The 20,658-nt window shown below is 53.0% G+C and overlaps 1 protein-coding gene across 1 annotated transcript in view; it reads right to left on the reverse strand.

Annotated features, from left to right (window-relative positions):
• The window catches only part of MYO18B (myosin XVIIIB), a 241,782-nt gene that overhangs the window by 191,651 nt on the left and 29,473 nt on the right, over positions 1-20,658 (reverse strand). The window lies entirely within an intron of this gene.

The following is a 20,658-nucleotide window of genomic DNA, read 5'->3' on the forward strand; positions in this document are numbered from 1 at the left end:
CTGCCACAGAGAAATCAATGATGGGCAAGACAGACAAGGTGCCTGTCCTCATGGAGCCTACAAGCTATTGAGGGAATTAGACAATAAACAGGAAAACAAATAGATGAACAAGATAACTTCAGGTGATAGAATTATAAAGTGACTCCCCTTTAAGGAGAAAATAAAGCCAAGAGACGAGATCAAGAGAAACTAAGAGCATCCCTGTGGATCCATAGTGGTCAGAGAGGGCTCTGTCTGAGGATGTGAGGTCTGAGCTGGGTTATAAAAGGTGAGAAGGAGGTGGCTTCCTAAAGAAGTAGGAAAGAGCTTTAGAGAGGGGAGGAGGCGACTGTGCAAAGGTCCTGAGGCAGAAATAAACATAGTCTATTCGAGAAATGCCAAGAAGGCCAGGTGGCTGGAAGGCAAGGCAGGGGAGGGGGATGAGGAGGAGCCGAATGAGGTTGAAGGAGCAATGGGGAACCACACTATGACCTATTATAAGGCCATTTAGGATCAACAACAAAGACTGTCCAACACAAACAATGCTTACAGCCAAACATTAAGTAAAAAGCAAATTAGAGAACTGTACCAGAGTATGATGTCAACTGTGCAAATCATTCTAAAGTGTTGTAAAAAAACAACAATAGTAAAAAGCAGGGCGCCTGGGTGGCTCAGTCAGTGAGCGTCCGACTTTGCTCAGGTCACGATCTCGCAGTTCGCGAGTTCGAGCCCGGTGTTGGACTCTGTGGTGACAACGCGGAGTCTGCTTCTGATTCTGTGTCTCCCTCTCTCTCCCTCTCTGCCCCTCCCCTGCTTGTGTCCTGTCTCTCTCTCAAAAAATAAATACGAACATTTCAAAAAATTTAAAAATAGTAAAAAGGAAATATGTCCAAATATGAACAGTCATAGCTGGGTAAGGGGATTTTGTATTTTCTAAATTTTCTATGGCGCTTGTGTACTAATTTTATAATCCGAATAAAAAATTAATGGCTGATGAAAACCAATACGAGTGCCATCCTTAAATAATTTCTTCCATTACTTATCTTCCCATAAATGTTTCCTTCTTTGAAATAAAAAACACAGCTGCCCTAGGTTTCTCAATCCATCAGAAAGAGATCACAGGGCCCAGTTCTTCAAGAAGACGTCTTGAAGAATCAGTCTGGTGGAAATTCGGAAAAAGATTTTATGTGATACTTGGGTGCCACCCAAGGGAAGGAGCCCTGCCCCCAGGTCACCGAGGGGCCACAATAGCCACTGCTCATTGGCATCCTCCTCCACGCCAGTTACTCAGCACTGATCATCACAAGAGAATATTCCCACTTTACAGATGAAAAGGCTGATTCAGAGAAGCCACCAGAAATCAGATGGACACTAAATACAAGAAGTACCATTTCACCAAAATCAGTCCCTCAGATACCCACTTTTAAGAAATTTGCCGTATCCTTGGGACCCTAGGTGAGACTTTCCTTAACACGGACTCATTTATCTTTTTCACTTAACTAAATATGTTGTGAGGAGAAATATTACAGCCTTATCTTAAATGAAAACCCACTTGTTGGAGGAGGCCATCGAGAGGACGTGACTGCCCATTGACCCTGGAGCTGGCCCTGGGCTCCTCAGCCCCCTCCCCTCTCTGTGAAACGTACATTCTGCCCACGTTCCCATAGCGGGTGGGGGAGCTGTCTTCAAGGACTTAGCCTTGAGTGAGTAAGGTGTTGTTTACACCATCTGGATTGAATATGCTGTACACACTTTTAAGATTCGGGTGGGTGGGTGCAGGGATGTACAGGGCTGGCCAGCAGAGACAAGGCTCCTATGTAAATTCCCTTGCTTATTACACCTGCTGGCTACCAATCTGGAGTGATCTGTTTCTGTCTTTGGAGTCCCTGTGCCCTGGGTGAGCTGGGGCCAGTTTGCAAACCAACACCATTATCACTTGTCACAAACAGAAAGCAGAAATAAATACAATATGAGCACAAAAGTATCAATAGATGCTAATTAGACACAGTTACCTGGGAGCCGGAGGTCTGCTCTGTGTCAAAATGGAAGATTAGTGAGGGTTAGAGATTTTAAAGGCTGTTAGCCCCTAGTGAGTCTTCTTTCCCCCTGTGTTGGGGGTTGAAAGGCAGTTAAATAGGAGATAATGTTCTAGGTAGGCGATGTCCTGTCTCTCTCCTGCCCTGTCAACCCTCCTCTGCCACTCTCCAAATTATTCCCCTACACTCTGCCTGCAGTGACCTTCGGTACCTTGCTGAATCGGGAGGGCAATCAACCATGGCTCTTTCTGAAAAGAGGAGCAGTGAACAGGCTCGATCTGACTCTAAATCCTGCCTGACAAGGGGGATATTTCCCAGGGCCCAGTGCAGCATCCTGCTGGTGGCAGCATCCAGGGGGTGGGGGTGGGGGTGGGGGGGGACACACAGGGAGCTTCTCCAGGAAAATGCGTGTTTTGCTTCCAGTTCCCTAAAGACTGGTTGGTGCACAAGATCCAACCCCATGGGTTCCCCTATATTTGTTCAGACATGGGTGGAAGACAGAGAACTGGGGGGCACCCGAGGCAGAGACAGGAACATGGACACTGGACCAGACAGGATCTGGGTCCTTATCCCCGCTTCTGCCATTCTCAGCTGCCAGTCTTTGGGTGAGGTGCACAGCCTTTTTGAGCCTCAGTTTCCTCATCTGTAAAATGGAGTCATAAAACCCCAAGCACTTCATCACAGGGCTGCAAGGACTGGGTGAGATGGTTACACTTACGCGGGAGATACCCAACAGAGCGTCTGGCCCTGAGAAGGTGTTCAATAAATGTCTATTCCCTTCTCCACCTGTGAAATCAAAGAGGGCACCACTCACCCGACCGGGATTGTTCCGTCCTGGCGGCTGCAGGGACTCCTCCTGCAGATCTGTCTGTCTCTGGCTTCAGGAGAGGATTTGGGGGATGGATAATGAATCGGCGCCCTTCAGATTTGGGCCACGCCCCAGAGATTCTGAGCCAACTGAGGTCATTTCTCTTCCACGGAAACGCAGACACACATGGGCTCAGCACCTCCTACCAACCGACCCCAAAGCCAAGGACAAAGCTGTCCTCGGAAAGCCACCGGGGCTGGAGATTCCCATCCAAGTGATGTTCATTTATGCGATGTTTCCTTCTCCTGAAAAGCCATCACTTACTGAACAAGGACAGCCATCAAGCGTCGGCACGTGCCGGGCACTGTGCGATGTGTTTCCTCACCCTCTTCTTTACGCTCATAAAAAGCCTCTGAGGTAATTCAAAGATGTGGAACAGACCCGGCAAGGTCTAGTTTCTGGTCCAGGGAGTGAGAGGCAGAGCAGGATTCCCGCCCTTGTGTGCGGATCTCAGACCTCGCGGAAGCCACCTGCTGGTGTGCTCGGGCAGAGTCTGTATGGTTGCTGCTCTATCCCGACCAGAGCTGGCACCAGGAAGTGCTCAACAAACATTTGTAAAGTGGGTAATTACATGGTGGAAGGAATGGAGAGTGGAATGCACGCTTCTCGATGACGGCCAGCCCCACCTGCTTTCCCTCGCCGCTTCTCCAAGACCGGGGAGGGAGAATCTCTGTGTTCTCCTCTCCCCACGGAACCCGCCATCTGAACCTTAGAGACCGCCTTTTCTAACAGGAAAGATCAAATGAAAGACAACACAGAAGTGAGACGGACAGACAGGATGGAGCCAGCTCCTCAGAGGGGACTCTTTGTGGGGCGGGTTTGTGGATTTCTCCCTGCCTCTAGCCCCCTCCAAAGGGGGTCATGCAACTCAACCCAGGGCTTTCTCCTCACCCACCAGGAGGCAAGGAGACTGTGCCCAGAATAACGCCAAAGCCACACACAGAGATCATCTCAGGCCTGTGCACATGGCTGTCAGCCCTTCTGCCGGTCCCTGGCGGGACACAGGGCCCCGTGGCAGGTAGGACCGCAGTCTGGCTTCTGCACACACCATGCAGGGACCTGCTCCCTCTTCTGCAAGCGTCGCACAGGACACGTGATGCTGAGCTCTAAGCAGGAAATGCTCCCTGGTGGCCCACCTGTCACTCCTCCTCTGTCTCGCTCACCCAAGAAAAAGAAACCAAAAGGCCAGTGTTTGACAATATCACAAAGGCCACCTGAATATCCTAACTTCAGCCAGCAGCACGTGCCATGCACCTTCCCACGCCAGGCGCTGGACTCAGCACCAAACACCGCTGCTGCCTCATTGAATCCTCCCCGCGGCCCCAGGGGCCAACAGTAACATCACCGCTTGGCTTAGGAAAACACCAGACCGCAGGGTGACTTTCCAAGGCCACGCGGCTGGGAAGGGGCAGAGGTAGGATTTGAATTCAGGCCTCCTGACTCCAGCACTCAATATCCTAACCGTGGCGCTGGTGCAGAGGGGCCTCGCCTCACAGTGAGTCTCAGTCTAAAGTCAAGTGCCCTTAAGATTGCCCTGGAGAATCTCAAATGGCCCGTAAATAGCTTCTCTTCTTTACAAGTCCAACACAGAAGGCTTTGCCTCCAACAGAACACACACACGCTCACACACACACACACACATAAAATGGATGGCTTGCCTCTAGCGGCCAGGACTTTTGAAAAGACGCGCACCTGTAACCCCTAGCTTTGTGTTTGCCTTGCATGTATGGCGGGATTTGCATAAATACAACGCACGTGTCATAGGAACCACCCACCCGTGGATCTGTTCTAAAGATTATTTGCAAGGACCAATTCTTCTCTTAGTCTTAGTGACAAAGGGTCCGTGCGCCTCGCCATGGCCTGAAGGATGAACACTGAGTGTGTCTACACTGAGGGAGAGGACAGTTGTGTGACCTTGGCCGAGCTCCCAACTGCCTTGCAGGGCCTGCAGGCTGAGTGTTGTTTAAGCCTGATTTTACAGTACAAGCTACTGAGACACAGGAGGGGATATTGCCCTGCCCTAAGTCACCCAGCATGTAAGTGGCCAAGCTAGAACTTGAGTCCAGGTCCCTGACCCCCGATTAGCGGCGGTTCTGGTACCTCCCTGCATCCCGTTTCAGGTTGAGTTTGAACATACACGTGGGCTGTATGTAGGTCAAGTCAAAAGGAAACAGGGACAGACTTCTCCTGGCAACATGGGGGTTGGGGAGACCAGCAAGGGCGCCGTCAGAGCTCCACCCCCACCCCCCGGGGGGGCTTGCTGTGCTCCCTCCTGCTGCGGGCGGTCTCTCCCAGTGGCACTTGCTCATGCCAGGGGAGCTGGAAGTGCCATGGAATTGAAATCCTCAGCCCTCAACCAATGACGGAAGGTGATGCCCTCTGAGTGGGTTAACTCCGTGTGTGTGCTCTATGCTGCCCCCCAGAGGTCTCTAGCGGGACTGAGCCCCAGTTGCGCACAGCGATAGCTGGCCTGCTAACACACCCTTCAAGGCTGCCTTCCTTCCCCACAGTACATCCTGGGATCACCTCCCACGTGAACCATCTTGCCCTTGAATGCCTGAATCAGCAGCTGTACCCACGTCAGGTGCTAAGACTCCAAGAGGGCCTTCGAGGCTGGTCACGCTTAGAGCAAGGTTTGGTTTGCATTTCCCTTCAATTATTGAGGCCAAGAATTGGGTCTGAAAGAGACCCAAGGTTTGGTAGGCTGCTATTTCTTTGTGTCTTTGTTCCTCTGAAGCCATTTGCAACATCTGGGGTGAGGCCCGGCTCCAGCCAGTGTGCCACCAAGGGCAGGGCTGAGTCAGAAAGTCCCCGTGTGGCAGAGCGGTATGGAACAGGGCAGAGCGGCCAGACAGCTGGGGGCTCAGTTCCCCCAAAGGCGTTCCTCATAGCTGTCATTCCATGTCGTTCATCAGTGTCACTGGGAAGAAATGAATCCTGTATCATATCAAGCTGGTCATTGCTTGGTGAAACAAGTTTCTTAAACTGCGGGACTTCTCAGAGCCTTTAAAGTATATCTTATGAATCTCCAAGAAGAGGACATTCTGTTCAGACATATTAGGCCTGAGAATACTTTTAGGAGCACCTTGCAGGTCTGATGTCCCATGAGACGCTAGTTTAGGAAACACTGATTTACCAGAAAGACCCTTCAATTAGCCAGGTGACCCTGGACAAATTGCCTTACCTGAATCACCTACCAAGGTCACTATGCTGGCAAGAGGCAGGTTGGGATTTGAATAGAAAGGACAAAAATGAGAGCCAGAAAAAAAGGAAGGAGCAAGGAAATGTAAACGGACTACAGTTTCTGAGAGGCTCAAATCCACCTGCAAAAGCAGGTTTTTCCCTTTATGTTTGATCCAAAAAAGAGAGAGAGAGAGAGAGAGATGAAATAATAACACAACAGCTTTCCCCTGTGCACCAGGAGTTCAATTGCTATCAATTACTGAGGCCTCCTGCATTTATTAATAACCAAGTTACTTCTCCTTCCAACAACTTCCAACAATAGCCGTGCTGTCGCTGAATTACCAAGCATTATGTGACTTATTTATAACGCTAGTGCATCTGGGTCACATCTCCTCACACAGCGGTTCACAATCCGGAGCCCTGCGAGGAAGGATGTGACCTGCAGGGAAGAGATAAGCCTGAAAGTCTAGAGATGCTAGAAGACGAGGCAGTGCCTGGGTTCGAATCCTACCTCTCCCGCCTAAAGCCCCGTGGTGTGGGGGAGGTCCTGTCACCTCCTAGAGCCTCCATTTCCTCTTCTGTAAAATGGGAACCTACCCCCATGAAGCGCTTGGGGAGCCTCAGTGAGGTTATCTGTGCAGATCGTTTAGTACAGGGTCCGTTCTGTGAACGTCAGCTCCTACGATTATGATCGCGCTCTGAGATTTCTGCCCTTCCAGGGGACGGATGGGTCAGAAAGAGAAACCCCGGGAACCAACTCAATTCAGGCAGCTGTGGCTTTCTGCGCAGGGGTGACCAGCAAGGTTCTAGTGTTGGGACCATGGAAAAGGCAACCCTCTTACGGGCTAGAACTTCAAAGCCCTGCCTGCTTCTTATCGCTGCTACTGTATGTCCCTACTGTCCCACCTGTCCGGCTTCAGACAAAGTTGCCGTCTGCCCCAACACCTTTCTGCGTGTGCACAGTCAGTGCTTCCTGTAAGGCCTGGTCAATAAGCCATCTATAACCCAACTGGATTGCAGCTCACATTGCCTAGAAGGCAATGTACAGACCACTCCCAGCGCTCTGGGGAGTATGAGCAGGTGTTTGGGGGAAAAAAAGAAGTCTCACTAGACAAATCAGTTGGGGCAGCATCAGAGTAAACCAAGGAAGATGGCCGCTTTCGTGCAGGACTTCTCAGAGCCTCGAGTATACCAACGGGCATCAGGAATTTACAAGAGAAGGGGAGCCGGAGGAGGAGTCTCCCGAGCTAACTCGATCACGAGGCTGGAGGGAAAAGGCAGACATGGCATCTTTGGGGCGGTGGCAACTAGGGAAAGAAGCGGAGGCTGGACATCCAAAGGCAGACTCGGCCTGGCGGCGAGATCTCCAGCAGGAGATGTCCCCTCTCTGAGCATCAGTTTCCAAATCCGTGAGACGGGTGGCTCTTCTCCCAGAGGGTTGTTTGAAGGAAGGATGAAGTGAGACATTGGATGTGAAGCCCGCAGAGCTGGTGATCTTTGCTGAGGAGCCGGTGGAAGGGGAGACTTGTCACATTACTCTGCTCCCTCCAGGGGACTCCAGGAGCAAGGGCTCGGCGGCAGGGCCAGCAGCAGGTGTGAGACTTGCCTGAGGCCGCACAGCTAGTGAGGCAGAAGCCAGGACTGGAGCAGCCCTGGCTGGCTCCCTGTCCGTGCTTTTCCTACCTTCCGGCGTCCCTCAGCCTATCACGCTGTTCCCTTTGGAGCTGCTTCCTGGGTCCTGAGGAAAGCCCAGCCGGCAAGCGGTGTCTCCTGAATGCTCACCACGTGCCTGACCCTGTGCTAAATCCACACCTGCTCTCCCCATGTGAAAAGGTCTCATTACTGTTGCCATTACTGTTGCCATTACTGTAGCCATGTGAAAAGGTCTCATTACTGCTTGCATTTAATGATGGCGCCCCGGACCCTACGACATAACGTGGCATAAAGAATAGGACGGAAGGCTTTAGGGGCGCCTGGGGGTGCTCAGTGGGTTGAGGGTCCGACTCCTGGGCTCAGCTCAGGTCATCATCTCACAGTTCGTGGGATCGAGCCCCGAGTCTGGCTCTGTGCCGAGAGTGCAGAGCCTGCTTGGGATTCTCTCTCTCCCTCTGTCTCTCCTCTCCTCTCTCTCTCTCTCTCTCAAAACAAATAAACTTTAAAAAAATGAATAGGAGCGAAATCTTTAAGGATGGAATTCTACAACCCAAAATTGGGCTCCTCCCCTTCCCACGTCCATGACCTTACATAACTTACCTTACCTCTTACATCTCCCCACCTCCAGCTATAGGTTAGTAGGGGCTCTGGTGATCAAGGCTTATAGAGAGCCCCGAGGGCATCTGGCCCACCCCCATTAGGTAAGCCCTTTCTCCTCTCTGAGCCTCAGTTTCCTCATCTGTAAAATGGGATAAGAAATGGCCAAAGCTCTTAGAATAGTGCCTGGTACATAGTAAGCACTGGACAGATATCAGCTCCTGTTATCATTTATGGGAAACTGAGGCTACGAAGCTGGAAGGGGCCTTGACAGGGCTATCCGGCAAGGGAGTAGCTCACCCTATGTGAAATCTGCTGGCCCGGGGGAGGGGGGGTCTCAGCCTCCCCACCCCGCCCTCCCACGGTGTGGGGCTGCCCACGAGCAATGCCTTCTAGCGTCGGCCACTTCAGGGTTTTGTGGGCTTTTTAAAAATATAATTGTTTACATCCCAGAGCAGCCATTTCGGCTTAATGAATGAATTCAATATGCTCAGAAAACGCAGAATAAATCCTTGCCTGTGGCCCAGAATAGGCCCGGCTGCACCAGCTGTCGGGCAAGGAGCCAAGCCACCAGCTGGGGCAGGGCTGAGGATGCGGGGTCTGTGTCTACACAAAGGCAGGCGGGTGGGACGGGTCCCAGGAGGGGGACGGGCCTCGGGGATGCTGGGTCCAAGGACACATCAGCGCAATCTCTAGGTTGTAGGGCCACGTGGCAATCTCTTCGTCAGGGCCCCGTTTCGACCCAGCATCACCCCTTAGGTTGGCACCTTGCAGACGGGAACGCGGAGGCTTTGCTGAAACCACCATACCGTTGCTCGGGGAGGCTACTCTCCCTGAAGCACCCTTTCCAATTTCTTCTCAGCTTTGGAGATTCAGCTCAAGGGTCCCCTAGGGTGGTAGGCCCCTTGGACGGGGCTGACCACTTTGAATTCAGAGTGTCTCCTGCCTACAGTGTTCTCCGGGCTTCCTCCATGCCCTGATCTGGGTCTATCTCCCTTGATCGGACTGAAATTTTGTCTTGGAAACTAAGGATGGTGTCCCTGGGCAGCCAAGGCACAGTGGAGAAGACAGGAAAGGAGGAGAGAAGGAGGAAGAGGAGGAGGGAGGGAAGAGGAAAGGAAGGGCTGAGCAAAATGAACACAGGAATGGCCCAGGAGCCCAGACACTCGGGCTGTAGTCCCACCTCCCCCACAGCCTTGCTGTGTGACCCTGCGCAAGGTCCTTCCCCTCTCTGATCCTCTGCCCCCACCCGGTACAAATAGGGGCTCGGGCCTGGCGTGATCTTAGTCCCTTCGAGGCAGGTGGTTCTCTGTCCTCCCCAGCCCAGGGTGTTCACAGAGCCAGGCAGGTGGGTCCAGGTTGTGAGAGGCTGAACTTGCCATCTGAGCCAAGGAGAAACCATGCAGGCCCAGACTCTAGCGGGCCCGACTCGGTGACTCATGATGTCCCCTCGTCCAGAGCCCGGAGGAGTGAACGACCCTGGCCCCCGCCAGCTGGGGCCCGGATGCCAAACCTAATCAGCACTTTGGGGGGAAATACAAAGGAGGTGCGGGTACGCTGGGCTCTGAACACCTCGCTACAAATGTGCAGCTTGTGTCCTCGGGGGCAGGGAGACGCGCAGGTAGGAGCCCCTCTCGGGGCAGGGGAGCGAGGCACCTGGGGGCCTGCATGCTTCCCCTACGGAAACAGAAGTGAGCGTGGACAAGTGAGGAGAGGACAGAAGTGGCGGACAGAGGGGGCGTCCCCAAAGTGGGCACAGTGGATCCATTCTGAAACTCCAGGCCTCCCTCCGCCCCTGACGGACAGAGTGCCCAGCAGACAGAAGGTCCAGCTGTGTGCCACTTAGAGCTGTCGTGACTTCACCCCTCAGAGCCTCGGCTTCCCACCTCCAAGTGGAAACAACGACATCAGTACCCGCCCCACAGTCTAGTGAGGGTTCAGTGAGCCAACCCGTGTAACACCCCGGGGATGCGAACCAGGCCGGGTGCATCGAGACATCAGGCCTAGAACACAGTCTTTGACCCAGCAGATCTGTGTTCAGGAAACCATGCCTCCAAAATGCTCATTCCTACACGGGTGTTCAGGGCGGTGTTGTCTAGGCCCCCCAAAACCCGAAAACAACCCGAATGGCCTCCAGGAACGCGGCTACAGATACAGAGCCCCTCCCCTCCCCCCATAATGGGCAGGTCCCTGCGGTCAACAGAGAAAATTAGGGTCACCCCTATGACTCAGTGTGCAAAGAGGTCAAGGACAGGGTCACTGGGTGGTTCTGTCGGTCGAGCGGCTGACTTCGGCCTAGGTCACGATCTCACGGTTTGTGGGTTCGAGCCCCGCGTCGGGCTCTGTGCTGACAGCTCGGAGCCTGGAGCTTGCTTCGGATTCGGTGTCTCCCTCTCTCTGTCCCTCCCCCACTCACACTCTGTCTCTCTCTCTCAAAAATAAATAAACATTAAAAAAAATTAAAATAAAAAAAGGGGTCAAGGACACGAGCCGGCTCCTTACAGGCGCAGACAGAGTCGCGGTGATATTCAAACAACATCCAAGCCAACCGCCCGCCTGTATATTTGTGACACGCAGAGATGCTGCTAAATGCACGGTGTGTAAGGGCCTGACCCTGCGGCCGGTGGTTTAGGCGACAGTAATACACCCACGTCAGTCACCGCTGCTGCGGACCTGGCCGCGCTTGGAGAGGGTTCATGGGGCTGCGTAGGCGCTCCGACCTCCTATGAGTCTATAATGACTTCAAACCGAAAAGTTTAAGAGAGGGAAAGAAAAAAAAAAAAAACCCAGGCTGTTAGGGCAGTGACCTATCCTGTATGACGCGGTCACAGTGGAATGTGACAGTACGCATTTGTCAAAACCCACGGGATGGACAACTCCAAGCGTGGGCCCGAATGGAGACGGCGGACTTTAGTTCATCGCAGCGTGTCCGCACGGGCTCATCGCTTGCAATCAGTGCTCCTTTACGCCCTTAACAACGATCCCCTTGGAGGGCCGAGGGGTCTGACGCGGCAGGGAGGGACCCTTTGCTACTCCACCGTCTTCTGTATGGTTTCCGCTTTCGACAGGAAGACGACTCTACAGTATTATGTGTGCAGAGTGGTTTTCAAACAGAAAGAGTAAAGCACTTCACAAGGTGCTTTGTGCTGGTGGGGTCACCGGCCTTCTGCGCACAGGGTCTCGCCCTGGCCGGGGGAATGTCTGGTCACCTCCTCCTGTCCTTGGATCTGGCCACTGGAAGTCAGAGCATCGCAGGAGAAGGCGGGGCCGTGGGGGGTGGGGGTGGGGGTGCCAGGCCTCTGTCCTGGCTGCTATTGTCTCTCCTTCCCGCAGGCCCTGCCCCCCCACCCCCGGCTCCCCGAGTTACGACCTCATCCATTCAGGGACTGACATCTTTATTATAGCGTTTGGGGAGTTAGCAGCTGATTGGCAACCTCCCTTCATCACCCCATTATGAGACCCCCCCTTGGGTTATATATGGGCCTGGTAGTGTCATCTATTAGGCCATGGGGTCAGCAGCAAGTAGATTGGCAAATTTAGTGAAAGAATAGTAAATTAACCCTCCCATTGGCCTTCAGAGAAAAAGGAAAACGAAGCAATGCGGCCATCCAGACAGGCATCGCTCGTCCCGTGGCTATTTTGGATTCTGGACATTATTGTCATCGCTCTGAAATAACGAGAGAGAGCAGGCAGACTGACAGTCTCGGGCTTTCTCTTGTAGCGACAGGACCACAGGGGTCGGAGAGGCTGAAAGACCAGCCCGCATCAGCCTCGGGAACTCCACCTTTGCAGGGGAACGCTCCCTGGAGGTGGACAGACTTCCCGTTAATAATAATACAGAGATAAAATAACCACAATGACAAAGTTTCGCATACTCAGATTAAATGACATGAGCCTCGCGAGAACCCTAGGAGGCAGGCAGTATTGTTATTCCCATTTTACAGAGGAGGACACCGACTCTCAAGAGGTCAAAGGAGTCGCAGAGATCACGCAGGAGAACAGGGATCGAACGCGGATCAGCCTGGTCCCAGAACCCATGCCTTTCGTGAGCTCTCCGACCTTGATTCTGCTTAACGGCATAACCTTCCAGATGGGGGAATAGGGATTGGAGATTGGACACAGCCACGGATGGAGATTAGACGGAGCGGAGAAGCTCTTAGGGGAGAGGCGACCATCCGGGCGCCCAGAGTGCACGCGAGGATTAGGCCAGTTGGGTGGCAGAGAAAATAGCGAAGGGCAGGGATCCGGGAGGCAGGCAGGCAATGACTCTAACCTTGGATCCACCACGTGATGCTCTGTGACTTTGGCAAGGTCACATAACCTCTCTGAGCCTCGGCATTCCTCAACTGCAAAATGGGAATTCCTTCCCTATCTGTCACGGGTGCTGGGAGGATTCAAAGCGAGAGTGTGGGTGAAGGGGTCCCCCGGTCCTGGGCTGAGGTGGAGAACAGGGGACTCTGAGAGGGTTTTGTGCATGGAGATCATTCCCGGGCAGACCGTTGCGTCTGGTTCTACTGTCCCACAGACAGGGGGACCCAAGACACAGAGATGGTTTCTCGCCGCAAAAAGGGCACCGAGTTCATCCTTCATTTACTCTCCTGTGGGAAGGGGGTCCTCAGGGGACATTACAGGACAGTGGCGGGGAACAGGGAAAGCCCTGGTAATAAAAGCAGGGAGCAGAAGTGTCTTCTTGCCACGTCAGCAGGGAGCAGGGAAGCCTTGGCTGTGGAATTTGACAAGCTTTATGCCATCGTACCTTCCAAAAGCCAGAACTTACCATGTGCCTGGCTCTGTGCTCGGCCCCTGACATACGGCATCTCGGTTCATCTGTACGGTAGACATGTGAAGTCACAGCCCGTCTCAGTCCCATTGTACAGGCCAGAACACTAAGCCTCAGAAAGCTTAAGTGACTTGCTCAAAGCCACTGTGGCTACACATGGCCAACCCAGTTATCTCTCAGCCCCTGTGTTCTAGAACCTTCTCGCTGCCCCCTCCGGGGATGGAGTCTGGTTCCCCTGGCCCTCGAAGCTGTCAAAGGCTCATCACCAGTAGAAGATGGCAGGAGGGACGCTGCGTGATATCCGAAGCCAGCTCAGAAAAGGGGACACAGCTTCCAGGTTGCACTTGAAGCCGCCACGCCGAGAAGCCGCCCAAACGAGCTCACGCAGGGAGGCCACAGACCGCACAGGACAGAAAGATCCCCAGCCAGCCCCAGCCTCCTCCACCTGCTTCCACCATGTGACTGCGACCGTAGGACAAGCCTCCAACCCGAACCGCCAGCTTAGGGAAGGGAGCCCTTCCAGGAGACAATGAAACGATTGTCGTGCAAGGCACGGGGGGTTGGGGCTGATGTGTTACGCAGCACGGTCAGCTGACCAGTCCCAAAGCTGGCAAGTTGTTCAAGTCCTCGCGTCGACGTGAGCCCAGGTCTGTGTCACTCCTGGCTGCTCTCAGTACTGCCCTGCACTGTCCTTGGCCCTGGGGACCTTCTGCTAGGCTGTGGACAGAGCACTGGACAGTGAGTCCAGAACTGGATTCTGGTTCAGAACCGGCCATTCGTTAGTACAGAAGTCTCACAGTGCGCCCTTCGGAGAGGAGCGTCTCCATTTAGAGGCCTGGGTTCTTCACCCACCCACCCAACGGGCTTTCAAGCTACCACCCAGCCCCCCTCATGGGCTGGCTTTAACACCGACAGAAACCACCAGCCACAAAAGTACTTTGCACAGAGCAGGAAGTCACGGCTTGCTGAATACCTCCTATGTGCCGGGTGTCACGCATCCAGTCTCTCTGACTATCGAATGCTCAGAGAAGGTAAGCAGATTTATTGCCATTTCACAGACACCGAAGCTGAGTCCAGAGAGGGGAAATCACTGTGCACAAGTTAAATCACACAGTCAGGGGGGTGGGGGGAGCCTGGGTTCAAATACCAGAGCCCCTGCTATTTCCTTCTCCCCCTCTCTCGCCTTATCAAGTGAGTTCCAGAGAGCATCCATTTGCTGCCTTTGAAACACACGGGAGGGCGCCTGAGTGGCTCAGTCGGTTAAGCGTCCGACTTCAGCTCAGGTCACGGTCTTGCAGTTCGTGAGTTCGAGCCCCGCGTCGGGCTCTGTGCTGACAGCTCGGAGCCTGGAGCCTGCTTCGGATTCTGTGTCTCCCTCTCTCTCTCTGCCCCTCCCCTCCTCATGCTCTGTCTCTCTGTACCTCTTTCTCAAAATTAAACAAACATCAAAAAAATAAATAAATAAATAAATAAATGGGAAAAAAACATACACACAGGCACCAGCTAATTGTTCCAGGGGCCACCTTTGCCAAAGGAAAGAACCACAAGGTTGGATGAATGGTTCCCTGATGGCTCCTGAGGGATGGCCCGGGCCACGAGCCTTGGTCAACAGCAAACCAACCGCAATGTCAAATCACCCAGGGTTTTCTGCCTGCCAAGTGGAGCCAGCCCCCAGAGCGTCCTCCCCCCCGGCTTCCCAAGGGACCGGTCTGGGACAGCAAGTCTGAGAGACAGAAGGGAGGCGGAACCACGGTGCGAAGGAGGGAAAGTTCTGGGCCCTCCTGCCACTATTAGAACACATTCCCTAAGCCCCAACAGCCAGTTGTGGCTGACCTCTTCAAACAAGTCACTTTAAAAAAATTTTTTTTAAATGTTTATTCATTTTTTGGGAGAGAGAGAGAGAGACAGAGAGCGAGCAGGGGAGGGGCAGAGAGAGAGAGGGAGACACAGAATCCAAAGCAGGCTCCAGGCTCTGAGCTGTCAGCACAGAGCCCAACTTGGGGCTGAAACCCACGAACCGCGAGATCATGACCTGAGCCAAAGTCAGAGGCTTAACCGACTGAGCCACCCACGCGCCCCAGAACAAGTCACTTTCTAATGAACCAACCGAGCCAGGAGTCACCTTGCCTGTGCATGGGAAGCAGCCCAGAGTCAGAGCGTTATTAGCATTGCAACCTTGGGGGAGCCTCCAGATAGCTCTAAGACATCCTTTGTCCCCCCTCCATCCCTCCTCCCCCACCTGAGGCTCAGGCAGCTTCCATAACTTGGCCAAGGTCACAGCCCGCTGATAAAAGGCCAGGCTGAAATCTGAACCGGCTGACTGCAAAACTTCCGTGTCCTTTCCCCTCCACGTCCTGGCATGCCTCTGACTTTGCGACTGACCGGGGCGGTGGGGGGTGGGGGGGGCAGAGCTCATGACAGGGCAGCCCGCCCCCCTCCTCCCCACAGGCAGCCAGCCTCCTGGGATAAAGGCCACCATGTCACAGGGGCCAATGGGATTGAGAAGGGTGTGGGGAGGAGGCATGTTTCCCTGCAGGAACTCAGGAGTCAGCGGGGACCTGCATAGGATATGAGCCCCCCAAAGGAGGCGGCTCAGAGCAGCCCCAAGGAGTTATGCTGCGGCCGTGTATGATGTAGGCGCAGAAGGCTCAAATGAAGCAGGGGCCATGAGCACGCTGGGACCCCATAGTGAGCTGAGAGCCTGGGGTGCCATCCACCTGGAACCACCCACATGCGCCCAGTGGGCTTCCTGCTCAAAGCTTGGCACCTGTGATAAGCACACATTTGGTCTTTGTCCCTGGTCCCTGGTCCACAACTCCCAAAACCCTTGGCATCTCTGAAGTGAGGAGGGTCTTTTGTTCACTAATGAATGACCAGCTTCCTGCGCGGAGTGGGGGGGGGGGGGGGGGGACAGGGTGCCCTATAGCTTCAGGACAGGGGCTGATGGCCAGAAAGACCAAGGCATGATTAGAAGCTTAGAACTTTCAGCCTCACCCCCTGACCTCCGGGGAGGGGAGAGGGGCTGGAGGTTGATTAAGCACCCGCTGCCTTAAAAGACCTAAACTACAGAACTCGGAGAGCTTCCGGGTCAGTAAACACATCAAGGTGCTGGGACGGTCGGACCAGAGAGGGCAGGGAAGTCCCTTCCCCATGCCTCGCACTACACTTCTCTTCCATTTGGCTGTTCCTGAGCTGTATCCTTTATTCTTATTTTTTTAATGCTTATTATCTTTGACACACACACACACACACACGCACACACGCACACATAGCATGAGCAGGGGCGAGGCAGAGAGAGAGGGAGACACAGAATCCGAGCTGTCAGCACAGAGCCTGATGTGAGGCTCAAATTCCGGGAACCCAGACATCATGACCTGAGCTGGAGTCAAACACTTAACCGACTGAGCCACCCAGGCGCCCCTGGGATAATAGTAAGTAAAGTGACTTTCTGGGTCCTGTGAGCTTTTCTGGAAAATTACCAACTTTGCAACCGGTCGGTCAGAAGTACAGGTGGCCCAAATGGATGGCTGGTATCTGAGGTCGGACAGTCTTGTGGGACCGAGCCCTTAACCCGTGGGGTCTGTTTGAACTCCAGTGTCTGAATCGAGCTGAACTGAATTGGACCCCCCACTGGTGCCTGGAGAATCAGAAAACTGGTTGGTGTAAGGAAAACCCACGCATTTGGTATTGGAAAGTGCACTGATGAGAAAGTGACTTTGCCAGCCCTCCGGGAGCCTGTGAGGACAGAAGTGGGAGCTCGCGGAGCAAGAGAGGCGGGACGTGTGGCCCCCAAGTTTGGGCTCGGAGCTTGGGAGGCCCTGGGTCCAAACCCCACCTCTGACTTTAGTTATGCGCCACGAGGGAGATGGATGAAGTTCTCCGGCGGGCCTCAGTGTCCGCATCTGTAAAATGGGCATCGTAATAGACCTCACTCCTCCCGGGCTGGCCTAAGGCTGCAATGACATCACTGTATCCACAACCACTCAGCCCAGGGCCCAGAAAGACAAGCCGATTCCCCATCAGGAGATGGCAACAGCCTGTTGCTAAGGCAAGGACCGTGGAGGGGTATTTGCAGGGAGACCAACTGAGCTTCCAAATCTCACTCTGGAACATACTAGCTGTGTGACGTCGGGTACATCACGTACTTAATCTGAGTCTCTGTTTTTTCGTCTATCAGACGGTGATGAACGATAGCAAATACTTGTGAACCGACACTTTATGAGCGAAGTCCTGTGCGCCACACTCTTGGGCACTGACTCAGCGCATCCTCACAATGAGTCTGCGAGCTGGGTGCCATTAGCCGCTCCATTTTATAGAGGAGAAAACCGAGGCTCAACGTGGCCAAGCCAAAGCTCGCACCCAGCAGGCCGACTCTTCAGATCAAGAGGCGTGACCGTGGCACAGTTGCTTTTGAAACTGTCCAACCCGAAGCCAATCCCGTGGTGGTGGTTGTTATCACCGTAAAGGTTTAGACACCCCGAGTCCGGTTATAAGGCCCAAAATGTTCCTTTAGGGACTGATCTTGGTCTTTAAAATACAATCAGGGCAGGGGCGCTTGGGTGGCTCAGTCGGTTAAGCGTCCGACTTCAGCTCAGATCATGATCTCACGTTTTGTGGGTTCGAGCTCCGCGTCAAGCCCCGCGTAGAGCTCTGTGCTGACAGCTAGCTCAGAGTCTGGAGCCTGTCTTCGGATTCTGTGTCTCCCTCTCTCTCTCTCTGTCCCTCCTGTGCTTGCTCTCCCTCTCTCTCTCTCTCTCTCTCTCTCTCCCTTTCTCTCTCAAAAATAAATACAACATAAAAAAAAACTAAAAAAAAAAAAAGATCAGGACCCTCAAAATAAATTACGGAAGCCAGGCGCGCTGGGAGGAGATCATCATTTTAATAAAAAAAAAACCTGATTAATGGAAATGATTCTTAATATATTTCAAAATGATCTGTTATGACACAAAGCAAAGACATTTATATATGACTTTGAAATTCTTAATAGCTGATTTTAGAGCAACCTATTATGAAATCTTCCAAAGCAGAATATATAGTAAGTAAATCATCGGGCAGGGCCTCCTGGGCTGACTGACGGCAGCTCCTCTTAAAATAATTTATAAGGTGTGTGTGTTGGGGGGGTGGGGAGGAAGGCTGGGAGAAATTATTGCCATAATCATGTATTAATAAAATATTTATAAACGTGACTTTTCCTTTTATCATTACAGGCAGCGACAGGTGTGGGTCAGGTCCCCGGGGCCCACATCAGAGGGGGGATCCCACATGCCCTCAGAAGAGAAATTCCACCACCAAACTCCTCTGGTGACAGGTCAACAGATCAGAGGGCTCTGTCAGCCTCTGTTTTGTCACACTGGAGGCAGAGAGGGCTGACGTTGACTTGGAAATCAGGAGGCAGGTCCCACCTGTCTGCAGGGCTTATAGAGTGCCTTGGTGGGAGCGATCCTGTGTCAGCTAAGTGCAGCCAAGAGGCAACCGGCTGGGCCACCTTGGGAGGGTCACCTAGGCTGGGATCAACAACAAAATCCTAGACTTGCCTTTTACTGAAGGATTGCCTCGAGCTGGCTGCTACTGGGGACCTGTGCACCAGCCCTTGCCCCGGCCATCCCATACCTCCTATCCCATACGTGTCCCTGGTCTGTCACTGCCTCTCTGCTGTCGCTGGCTGCAGGCACATGCTTCGCTCAAACCCAGCACAGGCTGGAAGGGCAGGTGTTCATGCAACCTCCAACCACGGAGAAGCAGGAGGTACCGGATAAATACTCCAGCTCCTTTGTCTCCAGGCAATACCACTGGGAGCCATGGTTCCCAGTGAAACTGGTTCCAGTTGCCCACAGGTGACATGCTCGTTAAAGCACGTAGTAACACTGTCACCCATCTTCCCTTCCCTGTCTCCCTCCCCTACGGGTGATCCCCTCCCAGAAGAGCCATGTGCACCCAAATCTTCGTCTCGGCGTCTGCTTTGTGGAACCCAGCCCCGTTCAGCTTCCTCTTCCAAATCCCGTTTAATCCATGCATCAACCCCATGTTCTGCCCATCAAAGAGGAGACCACCAAAGCTCAGACAAGTCTGGTTCTCGATCCTGGCTAATTGCACCAAGAGCCTCGGGTTTCTGTTCTGTACAATAGGCTTGCTTCCTTCCGCTCTTCCCCAACCACAGGCGCCCTGACTCTGAACCTTCAGAGCTTTCCTGGTCCGACCTCTGCAATCCCTCCCTCAGCCCAACCTGTTCACAAAGCTGGTCCCAGTTTGGAAGTCTCGTGTCTCCTAATAAGATGATAAATTCTCAAGACGGGACAGTAGTCTCACAGCCCCCCGCATCCCTCCCCCTGCCAGGCCCGGGCACAGGGTAGACGTTAGCTCATCTCAGGGACTGGGATGTATTATGGGCTGAATTACGTCCTCCCCAAATTCATATGTTAAAGTACTAAAGCTCGGTACTTTAAATTGTGACTGTATTTGTTGACTGAGGCTTTAACGAGATAATTAAGGTAACATGAGGTCATCTGGGTGGGCCCTGATCCAATGTGATTGGTGTCCTACAAGAAGAGGAGATCAGGACACAGACAGACCCATGAATGGAGGGCAGGCCATGTGAGGACGCGGCAGGAAGGCAGCCCTCTCCTAGCGCAGGAGAGAGGCCTCAGGAGAAACCAACCCTGCCAGGCACCTTGACCTTGAACGTGAGCTTCTAGCCTCCAGAACCGTCAGGAAACAAGCTCCCAAGATTAAGAACCTGTAATCTGGCCCGACCGCAGAATTTCACATCTGACAAAATGGTGACCAGAGAGAGACAGGGGAACTTGTTCAAGGTCACACGTCCGGTTGAGGGCAGAGCCAGATTCCTAACATCCTCTCTCTGGCTTGGCTTGGGTCTAAAGAGGACCGAGGAGTTTTCTCACAGCATAAACAGGCCCTGCAGAGGCACAAAGATCCCCCCTTGCTATGACGTTCCGTGACGAGGGGCCAGCTTTTTCTGTAAAGGGCTGTATAACAATTAGTTGGAGCTTTGCAGGCCACACAATCTTTGCCTCAACTACTCAACTCTGCCACTGTGGCAGGAACACAGCCACAGGCATGTGAATGAAGGGGCACGACCATGTTCCAATAAAACTTTAATTATGGATACTATCATTTCAATGCCATACAATTCGCACACATCCTGGGGCCCCTGGGTGGCTCAGTCGGTTAAACAGCCGACTCTTGGCTTCAGCTCAGGTCATGACCTCACAGTTCATGAGTTCAAGCCCCACATCGGGCTCTGCACTGACTGGGTGAAGCCTGCTTCGGATTCTCTGACTCCCTTTCTCTCTGTCCCCTCCCCTGCTTTCTCTCTCTCTCTCTCTCTCTCTCTCTCTCTCTCTCTCTCTCTCTCTCTCAAAATAAATAGTAAACATTAAAAAAAGAAATGTTCATACATCCCAAAATATTACACATAGATAGATAGATCTTCATCTAATTGAAGTACAAAAACCATTTTTAGCCTGCTGTCATCCAGAAACACAGCCGACTGGATTTAGCCCACAAGCTATGCTTTGCTGACCCTCGGTATGACAGAGTCAGAT

Source organism: Panthera onca, chromosome D3, assembly GCF_046562875.1.
Source record: "Panthera onca isolate mPanOnc1 chromosome D3, mPanOnc1 haplotype 2, whole genome shotgun sequence".
In the NCBI taxonomy this organism is placed as follows: Eukaryota; Metazoa; Chordata; class Mammalia; order Carnivora; family Felidae; genus Panthera; species Panthera onca.